The 17,088-nt window shown below is 38.0% G+C and overlaps 1 pseudogene; it reads left to right on the top strand.

The window, feature by feature from the left end:
- Window positions 1-1,327: 1,327 nt before the first annotated feature.
- On the top strand, window positions 1,328-1,427 carry LOC122109913 (annotated as a pseudogene).
- Window positions 1,428-17,088: the final 15,661 nt, after the last annotated feature.

Genomic DNA, 17,088 nt, shown 5'->3' with positions numbered 1-17,088 from the left:
CCTAGGATGCGTGGGTCCTGTAGAATAATAATACCTTTTGGACATCATATCAGCAAAATTTGGGTATGATCAGAAATATTTAGAAAACCATTCTGGGCCAACGAGTTAAAACAATATACAGAGCAGCAGAGTAAAATCCCTTGCAGATTAGAGGAAAACAACATTGTTTTTTACCATGTGAATTCAGTAGACTAAGGACACTTAGAAGGTATCACAAGTTTATACCGAAGACATTGCATTGATACTTCTTATATTCTAATATATATTCTAAACCTAATTATTTATATTCCAATCTATTTATTGTAATAAATATCAATTTATTTGTCAAATTATCAATTAATTCTAGTAAGTTTCATTGTGTGAAACATAAAATTAGCACATATAAATATAAAATATATAACTATATATAATATAAGGAAATGTTTTTCATTGTTCTGTTGTGGTTAGGGTATCAAAGGCAACTCTGTTTTACAGTATTATTCCATTATCTCTACCCCAGAGTTTGGTAGAGTTAGATCTAAAGCTTTACCATTTGTAGATTTACAGCCTAGAGGCAAGAGGAAACACTGTGATTAAAACATTACCAATTTAAGGCCTAATATCAAGGAGAAAAATATGGACTTCTCCTGGAGCTATGGAAATATTTGGTGATAGAAATTCAGTAGTGTAAGTTCCTGCCTGGTTGGATGGTCAGGACATTAGGTAATCATGCATAAGAACAATTTTTTTTCACCTTCTTGGCTTTAGCTACTTTTGAAATGGTAGGTATAATAAACAATTATGATAAAATACTTTCTAGTCAGAACTGTTTATTTCTCTATGATCCCTTGTAACTAAGATTAGTTTTTTTCCAGTAAGCTAATCTTTGCTGTCAGGGTAAGATATTCTGTTTGGTCTGTTACTACATGGAAGAAGGGCAAAGGGTCAGTAGACATTTGTGCCAGTAAGACCTCATTTGGGAAATTTTAAGCTGCAAAAGTTTAGAAGTAGCACTTCAGCAAGGCTTACTTTGAATCCATTAGCTCCACAAAGCTAACTCAGTTGATAAATAAGTACTTGAAAAGCCATCTCTTTGAACCTAGCCATAAAGGCTTCAAAGTATGATCAAATTTAAAATGAAAAAGACTTAAAATAGTCATTGGCAAAAAAATGCAAGTTTGAGCAATCTACCAAACAATATGTTTTTCCACTATACACAGAATTTCAGAGAAATAAGATCAATAACATTGTTAGTAACAATAAGGTTTCCTTGCTACAAATAAGCAAACAAGGATATATGCCTGTATAAAGATTGCATCATTAACAACTTAAATTTACAGGATACTACATGCTTCAGCAGCACGTATACATAAATTACAACAATATAGAGATTAACATGCCACTTGGACAAGGATGATATGAAAATATGCGAATTATTCCATATTTTTCATTCTTCAGTTGCTAGAAATGAAAAACAGTTATTAAAAAGTTGATTACAAAAATATAAGTGTAACAACATATGTGATTCATATAATTAAAAGTTAGTTTGACATCAGTGTATTAAATCTTCAATTTAGAAAGGTCTTTACATAGCATAACCTTTACAAAACTTTTGAAATTAGATAACATTTTAATTTTATCCCAAAGAAATAAAATACTATAAGGACCTAGGAGAAAAAAGAATCTTAAACTGTTTTTATATGGAATGCAATCTGTAAGGACACATTTATTAATGAATTTATATAATATATAATAATGTAGTATTCAAAGCATTATATCTAGGAGAGAATGAAATAGATTATGGACATTTTACAAACAGAATACAGAATATGTTAAAATATACTTTCTTCAGACAAGCACCAGAAGTGTCTTTAGGTTCTGTACTACTCATTTCAACAGATACATTAAAATTATTTCCGATTTTAAAAATCACAAGCTCTACAGAAATCATTATAGATGTATACAAACAACTCTTGAATGTATTTTGACATCAAAGTCAGGCAATTCATTTGGAAGAATACCATGGAATCCATGAATTTTTAAAGTAAGATATTGCTGTTGCTTTGTATTGTGAAAATATTTTGTACAGAGACAAAGGATGGACTGGCATTTTTGAAATTTAAGTAACTTAACCAAATCATTAAGACGTAGGAGAACAATTTGTACAGCCTTTCACAACTTCAAAGAGGTAGTCATACATACTTATCTTTTGGCAGTATCAAATGCAGTTTCTTCCAAGTTGTTCTTCAGACCTGGTTTAATATAATGGTTCAAAAGAAGGAGATCAAACGTATCTTTGCTGTTTCTATTCCCAGCAGCAAGATGCAAGGGGGTCAAGAGGCCTTTCGTTTAGACATTGGTATCTGCATCATGATGAAGTAAGAAAGAAGCCACACTGGTATTATTCCACGTATAAGCACTGTGCAGGTGTGTCCAGCCATTCACAGTTATTGCATGAATATTTGCCTCGAGCCACCAACTCATGGACAATGTGTCAGTGTCAACTGTAGGTTTCCTGATGAAGAGCGGTATACTCATCGTCATCCCTAGTGGCCTTTTTGGAAAGGTTTCGCCACACTGTAGAAAGCCGATTAATTTCGGCAGCCCAAAGAAGAAATTTGCTTGGATCCTTCTCCATTTTTTTCTTGCAAATGATACCATTCCTCACTTTTTCATCTTCTTCCTTGTCTTCATCAGAATTGCCTAACCAGAGACTGAGTACCAGTCGGAATGAGGTGTCTATGTATTTCCCCAGTAGTTGACGTTGGTTGAACTGTTCAGAAAAATCCAGTGAATTTTCTGCATCTTTTTTTTTTCACCATGACTTATTTTCTCTTTTTCCATTTTTACTATTCTAAATTATTCTAACTGGAGAGTAGAGAATTGATAGAAAGCAGAGGAAAGATTTTCCTCCGTATTAAAAGGTACAGAATGAAAATGAGGACCAGTGGTGTCTCCATGTGCAGCTTATTCTAGGAATGAAAACATAGGAAATAATACTTTCTATGTAAATGATTTGGGAAATGGCAGAGCAGAAAGTGAAATGATGCAACCAAAAATATAACAACAAAATAAATTAGGATAATTATGGAACAATCATATGAGAACCATGAATGAGAGAGAAGAAGAGAGAGACAGATGTTCAATGAACTAAATAGCCACAAAATCCATGCCTCTGATTAATTTATAGAGCAATTTTTTTTAAAGAGATGGAAATAGAATTTATAGTGTGTCTCTTTATGATGTGCAATGTGATGGATTGATATACATTGTGCTGATCACATTTCTGTTAATGTGAGGAACATACCTGCAAAGAACATTTCTGAGGAGGAAACTATTATATTGACTCATGGTTTAAGAGAACACAGTTTAAGGTAAAATGTCTCCATTGTTTTTAATTATATTTTTATTATCTTAAATAATTGTACAAGAGAATTTCCATTCAACAAATCAGTTTTTAAGTACAATGGATCTTTACATAACTTCTCCACACCCTTCCAAATCTCACCCCACTTTAATTTTTTCTACTTTCATACTATCTGTATTGAATATTATGCCTTCACGCTCTTCCTCCATAACTCTTTTTATTCCTTCCCTTTGAATTCCCCTCACATCTTAAGTGATAGTTTCCTGGTATTCATTTTGTTGGATTAAAAATTCAATTTCATAAGAAAATACACCTTTGAAATTCTCCTCTGCAAATAGCATGCTTTGGTTAATATTGTTGTGAAAACTTGCATAAAGTTCTATCTTCCAAATATGAGACAGAACATGGTTCCTTTGTGTGTGTGTCTCTGACTTAGTTTACTTAACATATTTTTAGATCTATCCATTTCTTTGCAAATAATGTAACAGTCTTCATAATGGATTGGTGCAATCCAATTGTGTACATCTGCCACACTTTCTCTAACCATCCCTCTGCCAAAGGGAATCTGGGCTATTTCCATCAGTTTTCTACGGTGAGTAGTGCAGCAGTGAACATGGTTGTGAAAGTGATTTTACTGTAACCTTTTGGAAGAATTCATCACTATCTTTCTGGGAACAACCCTCTAGCCAGTTTTCCAGAATAATCACATCCCTCTCTTCATCTCCATTAGAACGTATTGCATATCCTCAAAAACACACTACCCCCTACAGGTCACAATAAGCTAAAACCACACTGTGTCCATATTTTTTCAATACTTTTTTTTCATAATTGTACATATAATTTAGTGAGAACCTTCTATGTACTTTTCTAATGTGGGAATGAGGGACATGACAATAGAGTAAAAGTAAGAAATATGCAATTTAATAAGCTATTATCATACATAAAATCATTTTCAGCTTTAACTCATAGCCTCACATACTATTATTTTAATCTTTATTTGATTACTTCATCTATCCTCTAACTTATAACAGGTGAGTTAAATACAATGGCAGAAACTGTGGTTTGATTTTGACACTCATGTGTGAGAATGCACAATATGGGCAAATAGATGGATTGGATTTAATAGCTATTATCCATTTTGTTAAAGTAGAGATGATTTTGCCAAACTGATTCTCACAATTCATATTACATTCAACAACAAGAAACCTGTGACAATTCTCTTTGTTTTGCTCCTTATTAACTTTTGTTTCCATTTTATTTTATTTTTATTTATTTATTTTTCGTCTGTCGTGGGGCTTGAACTTGGGACCTGGGCGCTCTCCCTCAGCTCTTCAGCTCATGGCTAGCACTCTACCAATTGGGCCACAGTGCCCCTTCCGGTTTTTGAGTGGTTTACGGGAGATAAGAATCTCTCCAACTTTCCTTTCCTGTCTGCTTTGACTTGCGATTCTCAGATCTCTGCCTCCTGAGTAGCTAGGATTACAGGCATGAGCCACCGGCGCCCGGCTACCATTTTATTTTATAATGAAGGATGATTTCACAACTCTATTGTAGATACAAAAATATGCTAAAATATTTCTATCCGTATGCATTGATATATACACACACATATATTACACAGGTTATAAGGATAATTTATAACTTCTGTAACTGCACAATTTACTAAATTATTAAAATCATTGATGACTCATGGCTGGAATTCTGGTTACTCGGAGGGTGAGATCTGACGATTGTGGTTTGAAGCCATCCTTGGCAGGAATGTCCATGAGCCTCTTATCTCCAAACAACCAACAGAAAATCAGAATTGGAACTGTGGCTGAAAGTGGTAGAGTGGTAGCCTTGAGAGAAAAAGCTCAGGGACATCATCTAGGGTCTTAGTCCAAGAAGTACCATCTACCCCCAAAAATCTATTTAATTTACCCCTGTGTAAGTAGAGTATTTCCATCACCCAAGTGCAAATCCATACTCATTAGCGAGGTAACTGTTTTGTCTGAAGTATCACAAAACATTATCACTTAAGTAGAAAGTATTGCAATGTGGGTTCATTCTATCTCTCTCATGGATTTTTCTCCACTCAAATACTCAAATCTTACCATTATTCCAATTATTTAAAATCATAGTTTTTTTCTTTAATACCCATAATATTAGAGTTTGAATTGAGTGTCTTGTGCCCCCGAAATGGTTGTTCTTACCATTTTGTCATGTCCTCAGACTTAAATTATCCTGATTATTTTTCAGATAGAATCTGGCTTCCTACTTGTATCTGATTTGGGGCTCAGTACACTTTATGTTATTCTTCCTGGAATTTAAAATAACAGGTGCGTGGCATTGTGTACAGATCTTTCTGTCCAGTCTGGGCTTTAAGCACTATCCTTACAACAGTTCACTCCCATGGATTAAGGATATTCATAAGCTTGTCATAGTTGATTTTTTTATATTTGCATTTCCTGCAGGCTCTTGAGTACTGAATTAATTTGTGTTTTCTTGGGTTGTTTTGTTTCATTTGAATATATGGATTATTGTTCTTCACTTTTCCTTTTGTTTCTTTCACTCATGTTCTTACCTGAAGCGCTGAGAAACTAATTTTTCTTTCTCAAGATAGTCAAGATGAATATTATTTATTCCAAAAAAATTCAGTAATATTTAAACACCTCATACCTATGAATAGTATACAAATGCTATGTTCTGAGAAGGGTCTTTTTATTTGCCCAGCAGTCTTTGGCATACACAGACAGATCATGAATTTTATGAAGTTAGTAAAACTACAGATGTTCGCCAGGTGGAGAAAAACCTATTATTAATTGTTTGACAGGGTTATGTTGCTTCATGCAGGATTACACAAAATCATGTTCCTAGGAGGAACCTAAAAATCATCTAATACAACAGACTTGAGAGAGATGAATTGACTTCCTGAATAATTTACTTTTGGGTCAAATAAAAGCAGGCTTCCAAAAAGAGAGTAGACTTTAAAGAAACATGAGTTGTATGTAAATAGGTGGTTAGCTGATTTTGTTAATTTGTGAACTAATACAGGGAAATAAAGTACAGCAAGGTTAAAATGAAAGAACTTCACATTGAAATACTCATTTGTGTGTGTTTGTGTGCATGTGTGTGGACGCTCGTGTGAGTCCCCGCACACACATGTGCATGTGCTCATGCATACATTCATTATTCTTGAGGCTTCATACTGCGCAAGCATTATTCCTCAGCTTCTCTGTCTAAAGGTAATGGTCTACCACTTGAGCCACTGTTCCACTTCTGGTTTTTTGGAGATAATCGCATGTATTTTCATGATTTGACTGGCTTTGAACAGTGGCCTTCAGATCTCAGCCTCTCGAGTAGCTACCTAAGCTGATTCAGCCTCTGAGTAGCTAGTTAAAATTCTGTCTGTCCTCTATGCTTCACTGCTTTTTTATTTTTTTCCTGAGGTAATCACAAGTCATATATATGTCTAGTTACTTTAGAAAATACTCTTACTGCTTGGCACCATGGGCTCCCACCTCTACTCGTAACTACTGAGGAGGCTTGAGAATAGAACCAGGCCGAAAGTTTAGTGGACCTCCTTCTCAATCTATAGCTGGGTGCATTGGATCATTTCCACCACACTGCACTATCTACAGTCTAAGATTGGAAGGACTGCGGAATCCAGGCCAGGCAAGGTAGGAAGCTAGACAAGTTGGTCTGCAACTCTGATTCCATTGATGATGGGAAGGCTAAAATGACAGATCAGATGCATGTTCTTGTGGAAAGGGAACCCCTATCCTAAAATTAACCACTGATATGACGCCTGCCTAGCATGAGCAATAACTAAAGTTGAAATCCCCAGTTTCCCACAACCAAAATAAGTATATACATTAACATACAAAAACTTAGTAGAATCTGTTCTTTGCTCTAATATCAGCTTTATCTGATTATCATATGATGTGACAGAATAGGTTCTTTATTAAATTTAAGATATATTTTAAGTTTTGAGTATTAAGCTTAAGATATATTTAAGACCTAGAAAATTCTTTCTCACATATTAAGTGCAAATGTATGGCAAATTGTCTCATTTCTTACATATTTGACTATCCCTATAAATTCAGCTTATGATTATTATGAATAGTAACATATTCTGATTAATTACTTTACTTTGTAACAGTTTTTACAATTTTTGCTTCTCTACTGAAGTTTAATTATTAAAGTAGCATCATCAAAATATATTCCTTGGGTACTTAGGGCAGTTTTTTACAAAGGTTTTAACCAATGGCTTATAAGAATTCTTATTGGTATATTGTTTGCTTTATTTTTAATTTCAATTTAATTTTATTGTAAAGGTAATGTACAAAGGGGTTACAGTTACATAAATAAGTACATTTCTTTTTTTTTAATTAATTAATTTATTTTTTTTTAATTTTATTTTATTTTATTTGAGAGCATACTGTACAGAGGGGTTACAATTACATGGGCAGGATAATGCATACATTTCTTACCAAGCATTGCAGCCTCCTCCTTTGTTTACCCTTCACCTCCCTTCCCAGCTTATGGAAGGAACGTTGTTATCTCTTCCATCGATTTTTTTTTGTATGCTAAAAAAAAGAACTACTGATGCTTTTGCTGTGGCTATTGATCAATGAGTGTTTTTGCTTTCTTTGTTCATGCATTTTTATAAGAAAATTTGTATGCAGAGGGTTTACAGTTACTTTAGTCATCTAAAAAGTACATTTCATTTTATTTTCTAAATTTCAAATTTTGAACTTAAATATTTTCTTCTGTTTCTTCAGGGTAATTCTTTTTTCAGAGTTGTAGGACTAGTTAATATAATTTTGCATGATTTTTACACATGTAAATTATTCAGACACATATATATTTTTTTAAATATTTATAAAGTGAATATTTAAAAATTATTTTTTGAATTTTTATAAGGTTGGTAAATTTAAAAAAATTATTTCTTATAGATGTAAACATATTTGTCCAGGTAGCAAATACTGTATTTTTAAGAAGCACATACTTTATTAAGAAAAGTTTCATTACCTGGTGATTTTTGGAAATATTTTTACTTAACTTAAAAAAAAATGTTTGAGCTGGGAATGGTGATTTTTGGCTGCTATTTTCTAACTATGGTGGGAAATGTAAATAAGGTTTGTAATTCGGGAGAGACTGAGCAACTATAATATCTTATTATAAAAATATTCAGAGAGAAATGATTAGAGATATAGCCACCCCTAGCAAGATATAGAGCACCTGGTTATAATATTCTAAATCTTGATTTAAAACACCACTAGCATCAATTTTTTGTCAAAATGAAAGGATACATGTGTCAACATGTTTATTATTTAAAACTTATTTGAAAAGGTTCTCATGTCTTCTATTGCTTAATTTTCAGTTTACTTAATCTATAAGAATCTATTGTGATTATTTTATTTCTACTAAACTTTTAAATAGGACGAGAAATATTATTATTTCATATATTAACCTACATTTTCTATTTGTGATAATTTCCTCTGTTTAATATGATAATATCAATATTCCAAATGTGTGTATGTGGTGTGTGTGTGTGTGTGTTCTTGTGGTTTTTGTGTGTGTGCTTTGTAATGCTTAAGAGATCACACCATTGCTTCACATATGCTAGGCCAATGTTTAACCACTGAGCTATACTGTGTAGTTATAATCCAAATAGTGTTTTAAATTTTGACTTTTAAATTTTCATTCCTAGTATGTTTTTTTCAAAATTATATATGTCAAAATGTGATCCATCTTCTATCCATGTTAGCAATTTTTATTGTTATTTAGAATATTTCCACTGCCTTTCCACTTCCAAACTCTTATGTTTTTAATTGATAAAGGTTTTACTGCTTCTTTTCTCTCTTCATTCTTTTTCCCTTTAGAGTTGACCTATTCTTTCTCTTCCCCAGATATCAGGCCACATTGAGGCTCCTGCTACCCACAGCCTTCCTCCTGGCACAGTCACCAACAGGGCAGTGCCCCCAGGATCCAACACAGACTTCTGACTTGGGTAAATAAAGAGGCTGTGCTTGAGTCGCCCACATTCAGCAGTCAGCAGTCCGGGCACATGAGCATCTACTAAGGCCACCCCAGTAGCTATGGGGACTCTGACCTCAAGAAAGAGGCAGGCACACCCATGCAGGCTGACTTTGTAGACAGCTCCTCTTCCAGGTGCAGCATGGTGACCTTTGAAGCAGAACATGACTGTGCGCACACTAGTAGATCACAGCACACAATAAAACAACTTGGTAAGCAATGGTCCTGTGCTCAGAGAGCTGGAAACAGAGGCAGGAAATCAGAAAGAGAGAGAGAAAGAGACAGAGAGAGAGAGAGAGAGAGAGAGAGAGAGAGAGAAAACTCAAAGCTAGCTCTTATTTGTACCAGTTTTGTTATCCTTGCTGAGAAATGCATATTTTCACCAAGAAATAAAAAGGAAAACTCCTAACTCTAACTCTGATGGAGTAGCTGGGATCAATCTAGACTTCCTACCATAAACAATCACAAAAGTGGAAGTTATGTGAAAAATATATGTATATAAATGTATATATAATATAAATATGTAGGCATATATATGTATATTCAAATATACAATGTGAATATGTATTGTATGTACAATGTATAATGTATATATGTATAACATACAGGGATAAAAAAAACGAAATACGTAGTATTTGAAGGAATAATGACCAAATCCTTCCCAAATTTGATTGAAAGCATGAACCCTTCTATCCAGGAATCTAGCAGCTTAAAGAAGACAATTAACATAATTACACAGGTCCACACTAAGACACATTCTAATTAAACAAAGACAGGAAACCTCCCAAAGCACAGAGACACAACTCATCACACAAGGGATCTTCAATCATATTATGACAAATTTCTAATCAAACACTAGATTAAATATTAGACAGCAAGGGCAACACATTTAAGGTTTTAAAAGGACATATCTAATACCAACCTTTCTAACAAATATATATATACTTCCCCCAAATGTGAGAGAGATGAGCTAAGTACCTAATGATGGCTCAGGCATATAACCTTAACTACTCAGGAAGGTGAATTGTGAGGATTGTGGCTCAAAGACAGCCTGGGCCTTGTAACCTCAGAAGCAAATTGTAGGAGAGCTGTCCTTGAGTAGGACGGAGGTCTTCTTGCCATGTCATTGCTGGAACAAATATAGGATAAGGTGGCCATCAAGCATGGAGGCTATTGGCCAGTGTCTCCACAGAAGCAATTTATGAGATTCAGGAGTCCTCTACAACATCAGAGGACTTTGACCACTGTCCTAGTAGTTTCAGGAATGGCATAACAATGACCAGAGCAACCTCAAGCCCACATGGAGTCCTTAGCAACAGTCTTTGAAGCTTATGGGCTAGAGTATTAATGCTGGCAAGCTATGATTGGTCCACTTTTTCTCTGACTTCACTGGCCCAGACTCTGTTTGGTCCATTTCTTCTATGATGTCACTGTGATGGGCTGCGATATCTCCCTTTTGAGAGGTCATGCAGTGTATATAGGAAGCCACTGTGCTCCAACCTATGTGAGTTAACACCTCTAGGAGCTCTTGATTGGTGACATGCTGGACTGACTCAAAGCAAAATTCATGATTTTTCTGATATGGTGGGGGGGGGAGTGAGTTGTCGTTTGGTTTTGGTATTTCTTTTTATTTTTTCTGTGTTTCCATTATTTTATTTAGTTAATTTTAGGTAGACTTGCTACCTGCCATCATAGCAGAAGGATGGAAGAATACAAAGAATCATCCTCCGTATCCTTGAATGAAGAGATCATCAGTCAATACCAGATGAAAGAGCTCATTGACCATGGTACCAATGGACAAGTGAAGCTGGCTATCCACACCTCACACACATGGAAGTGGCAGTTAAAATACTCCTGAAGGGATGAAAGGTTAAAGTTTGAGGCAGTGACCACTTGTTGCTTGTTTCTGTCTAGCAAAGCAACACGTGGTGGTAATCCGAACACCTGGTTGATTGTGTGCCTTTATAAGACCTGCAAATACTTAGCTCAGGGCTCTCTTCCTAGGCTCCGCTGTACCGAAGTGTAGGACGAGGCCCAAGATGCAGCCCATTTAAATAAAACAGCTGTAGAGTCTGACATTCAGTGGTCTTTTTGCGGGGGGGGGGGGTTCCTGCAACCATGGCATAACATATTAGTGGGGGCTGGTTCGGGATACCCCCCAAAGACCCCGGAGACCTCAGACTCCAAAGGTAAAACAGCGCTGTCTTGGTTAATTTGCCTTGTCCTCTCGTTTGTCTGTTTTACTTTCATTTTCCCTTGTGAGGATGGCCCCTCCATTTCGTAAAGGGTTGTCAAAGTGGACCCGCTTGCACGACAACACTGGAGGAACTGGGAGATGTCCCAGATCCTCTTGTGGGGAGGGGATAACCCTGCTGTGTGGAGCAGGGGTCCTTGGAACCCCACCATGTGGAGTGGGGGGGTCCTTGGAACCCCGCCGTCTGGGGCGGGGGTACTTGGAACCCTGTCGTGTGAGGCAGGGGTCCTTGGAACCCTGCTGTGTGGGGCCGGGGGGGAGGGGTCCTTGGAACCCCGCCGTGTGAATTGTGGGGCGAGAGTTGGTTTGGTGTTGGGCCGGAACTGACCAAGAAAGCCTTCTAACCGAAGCCCAACTCTCCCACTGTGGGTCTGTTCCTTCTGCTGTGGGGCATGGGTATGGAACGCCGCCATGACAGGAGTCAGTGGACCAATTTGGGAGATCTCCACTTTGTAAGCTTTTTTTTTGTAACTGTCAGGCCTGCATGTGTTCTTACTGTTTATTGTTTTATGGACTGTATGACTGACAGGACTGGAAACCACGGGCAACACTCCATCTAGCCCCCTAGACTTACAAAAAGAAACTAAGAAAGAGGAAAAGAAAGTGTACCCCTGGTTTTTCAGGGAGATAACTTGGAAGAAGAAATGTTTCCTCCCCCATACTCCCCTTCCCAGGTTCCTTTTGCAGAACCTGAGAATGATCAAGAGGAGGAGGGAGCTATAGAACACTTGGCACCTGCCCTTCAAGTTTCTGAGGGGCCAGTCACTCAATGCCGCAGTGGGATCAACCCCCCCATCTAATGCAGCTGTTTTTTTCCCTACGTGCCATAGGTACTGTGGATGTGGATGGTCAACAGCAACACAATAGTGTCCATTTTCTACCAATGTTCTATACAATTGGTGCATCCAAAATGCCCCCTTTTCTGAGAAACCCTAGGATTTAATTCGTTTGCTTGAAACTATTCTCTTTACTCATCAGCCCACTTGGGATGATTGCAGTCAGCTTTTACAAGTTCTTTTTACCACTGAATTGAGAAACCATATCTGAGAAGCGGCCCAGAAACATATCTGTGGCCCCACGGGAGTGCCCATCACGGATCCTGCCCTGATCGCTGCCTATTTTCCTGAGATCCAACCAACATGGGACTACAAGACAGTTGAAGGTAGGGAGCATCTCCTCATTTACTGCCAGGCTCTGTTGGCAGGTCTCAAGGTGGCGGCTTGCCAACCTACGAATATGGCCAAGGTTTATGATATAAGACAGGGAGTAAGTGAAAGTCCAGCAGCATATCTTGAGCGGCTCTTGGAAGCTTTTAGTCAATATACTCAATATGATCTTGAGACACAGGAGTCGGCTCAGATGATTATGTTTGCCTATATAAATCAAGCTGCACCAGACATAAAGTTGCAGGCTCTAGACAGGCTATAATTAGGGATCTAGTAGCCGCGGCAGGAAAGGTTTACAATAAGAGAGACAGAGGAGCAAAGACAGGAAAGGAAGGACAGAGAACGTAAAATGGAGCATGAAAAGAGAAACCGGGCCAAGGAAAAGAGGCCAGATTTGTTGGACTCACCACTACTGCATGCTGAGCATACCTGGTTCACAGATGGCAGCAGTTTCATTCGAGATGGAAAAAGGTATACGGGCCCAGCAGTCACCATGGACACTGTGATAGCGTGGGTAGAAGCACTCCACCAGGGACCATCTGCACAAAGAGCAGAGCTAGTGGCACTAACAAAAGCCCTACAAATGGGAAAAGGGAAGAGACTAAACATTTACACAGACAGTCGATATGCTTTTGCCACCGTGCATGTCCATGGAGCCATTTACCAAGAGAGGGGGATGCTGACAGCTGAGGGAAAGACTATTAAAAACAAGAAAATTTAAGCCTCATCTGTGCCCAATGGGAAACAGCAAATATTGCCATTATGCACTGCCCAGGCTATCAAAAGGGAACTGATTCAATAACCAAAGGAAATAACTTGGCTGATCAGGCAGCTAAGGAGGCGGCCCTCCAGCCCAGAGCATAAGTACTGACTCTAGTAGACCCAGGGCCACGAGCTTTGCCTCCTGAGCCTCAGTACTCCCAAGAAGACTTGGAGTGGATAAAGAAAATTCCCATGGCCTATAAACCCCCTGACAGAGAAGGAAAAAAAGACTAGTGGAAAACTGGTGAGGGAAAACTTACCTTGCCACAAAGATTGGGCAGGGGGATTCTTAAGAGAATCCATCGGGTCTCTCACATGGGAACCTGAAGAATGCAGGACTTGCTCTGACACTCAGAAGTAAAAATTAGGCAAGGGAATCAACTCTTGAGGACATTGTGAAAAATTGTAAAGCCTGTCAGCTCACCAATGCCCCCAATCAGCCGGTTACTAAAGGAGCTTGCCTCCATGGAGATAGGCCAGGTGTGTATTGGGAAATAGACTTCACAGAAATTAAAACTGGAAAATTTGGATATAAAAATTTGCTAGTTTTTGTAGAAACCTTTTCAGTATGGGTTGAAGCCTACCCAACAAAGCATGAGACCACAAATGTCGTGGCTAAGAAGATCCTGGAAGAAATTCTACCCAGGTATGGCTTCCCATCCCCCAATAGGTCAGACAATGGACTGGCCTTTGTCTCAAAAGTAAGTCAGCGAATAGCTCCGACATTGGGGATGGATTGGAAATTGCACTGTGCTTATAGACCCCAGAGTTCAGGGCAGGTATGAATCAGACTCTATAAGAGACCTTAACTAAATTGGCCTTGGAGACTGGTGTAGACGGGGTATCACTCCTTCCTTTTGCTTTGTTTAGAATAAGAAATTCACCCTATCGGCTTGTCTTTAATTGCTTGCTGATTTGGATGATACTGAATTTCTGTGTAAGCTTGACTATTTAAAGCTGGTGCATAAGAGTATGTGGCCCCAGCTTAGAGAATTATATGATTCTGCTTCTATTCCTATCCCACATTTGTTTAAACCAAGGGACTGGGTGTTTGTTCGAAGGCACAACTTGCGATCTCCGGAAACACGATTGAAGGGACCTTACATGGTGCTACTGGCTACACCCACTGCCCTTAAAGTGGACGGCGTTGCTGCTTAGATCCACTGCTACCATGCCAGACCAGCTGACCCCTTTGCCCTGGATGACCATCAGGAAACATGGGAAGTCTCCAAGCATCCGACCCAACCACTCCGCATACGCAAGAAAAGATAAATGGACTGATTGTTATTGGTATACTCGTTCAAGATCAAGAGCTGTTGAAGTTTAGTTTGGGGCCAGAGCCACAAGATTGTGGCTCAGGACCATAAATCAAGTGCGGGGGATGGGATTGAAAGGCTAAAGTTTGAGACAGTGACCACTTGTTGCAAAGCAACATGTGGTGGTAATCCAAACACTTGGTTGATTGTGTGCCTTTATAAGACCTGCAAATCCTTAGCTCGGGGCTCTCCTCCTAGGCTCCGCTGTGTCAGAGTGTAGGATGAGGCCCAAGCTGCAGCCCATTTAAATAAAACAGCTGTAGAGTCTGACTCTCAGTGGTCTTCTTGCGGGGCGGGGGGGGGAGGGAGGTCCTGCAACCATGGCATAACAGCAAGAGTCCTCCAGTCATCAATTAAAGAATGAAGTGGACATTTTTAAGAAGGTATGGCACAAACACACCATCAGGTTGTACCAGGTGATGGAGAAGGAAGAGTATATGTATCTCATCAATGGAACTGGCCAGTAGGGGATACCTTCTGGGGTGGATCTCAAAATCCTGCCGCCTATATGAGGATGAAACCAAGAGGCTCTTCACACAAATTGTAAGTGCTGTTCACTACCCATACCCGAACAGAATCACACACAGATACCTTAATTCCAACAATATCCTGTTTGATACCAAAGGCAATATCAAAGTCAGTGGTTTTATCTGAGCATCTGGTTCACCCTGGGGCAGTTGCTATCAAATATATGTGCTGCTGTGCTATTCCACCCCCCTAAATTTTCCTGGAAGAAAGAAATGATGGCCGGGTGCCAGTGTCTCACTCCTGTGATCCTAGCTATTCAAGTGGCTGAGGTCTGAGGATCATGGTTCAAAGCCAGCCCAGGCTGGCTCTATCCTCTGACCTGACTCATACTGATACCAAAGAATAATTTGGGGTGGAGATGGCAGTGGATAGAGATGGCTAGCAAATTGTTACAACTCTTCTCAGAATAAGCTGCTGAATGTGGACCCAGGAACAAAGCAGTTCCAGACAAAGGGGAGGAGAACCCTAAGAGATATCAAAGATAAATTCGCTTGAAAGCCAGAAGGCCCTGTTATTGAGATGGGAGAGATTTGTAGGTGGTGTATTAAAAAAAAGAGTTGTAAGTGGGATCCACGAATTGAGATCAAAACACTGTTTGCCTAGCAAAACCCTCAGTCCAGCCAAGAATACAAGTACATCAACTGCCATAGAGTTCCTCAGGAGGGATTCCAGCCACTGAGCACCTTGTACTGCAGTGTAAACTGAAAGTTGTAGTTATCAAAGCATGTAATTTTTGTGCATACAAAAACTACTTTAATTACACTTCAACTACACCCTAGTCATTAAAATTTTTGTTTGATTTATTTTATTCTATGTTATTTAAGATGTAGTCTCTTTATGTAGCCAAGTGTGATCTTAACTTCATAATTCTACTGCTTAATCTCCCAAGTGTTGTGATTACAGGTGTGTCCTTCTTTGTTGTCCATCATATTTTATCTGTATGTTTCCTTAACTTTAATACTTTATTTTATCCCTTGGCAGTACTGCGGTTTTGATTCAGAGGCTGGTGCTGGGCAACCTAGTGCTCTACCACTTGACCTCTGCGCCTGGCCTTACTCTTCATTTTACTTTAGATGAGCTCTTATTGTATTATTTTTTGTATTGTATTGTATGTGCTTGGGTCAGAATCAGACTGTGATTGTAATGTATTTTCCTGCTGAGAAGCTTTTTTGTCCTTTTATATTTCTTGTAAATATAATTTTTCTTCTTAATAAAAAGAAGGTACACAGAGGTGTTACATATATATAAGTCATTTTAAAATTCAAAACCTTATTTTAGAAGAGTAAAAATGCATATAATCACTAAATTTTATCTCTAGGAAAAATGGCTACTAGATTAAATGTTTTTGGAGGCTAGGTCAGTGGCATTTGGTATTGTTCTCACTTCAGCTCTAGACAATGCTACATAGGTCCAGGCCTGCATGGCCTAAATAAAAGCAAGTAAAAAGTAAAAAAAATGATTTTTTAGGGCACATCTGTGGAAGGTTTGAAATACATTTGAAATACATTTTATTGACCATTTGTACATTTCTGTGATGATGAAAAGTGATATAGCAATTATGGTACAATATGACCCATTCTTCAAACATAACATAGCATTATCACATTTCCCAGCAATTCCATTGCTCATTGCATAATCCAAAGAACTGAAAAGAAAAAACTAATAGCTCATATGCCAATAATAACAGCAAAGTTC

The sequence above is a fragment of the Dipodomys spectabilis genome, unplaced genomic scaffold (genome assembly GCF_019054845.1).
Source record: "Dipodomys spectabilis isolate Male_0828 unplaced genomic scaffold, ASM1905484v1 ptg000070l, whole genome shotgun sequence".
NCBI lineage: Eukaryota > Metazoa > Chordata > Mammalia > Rodentia > Heteromyidae > Dipodomys > Dipodomys spectabilis.
The sequence above is the reverse complement of the archived record's forward strand: the minus strand, read 5'-3'. Positions and strand labels throughout refer to the sequence as shown.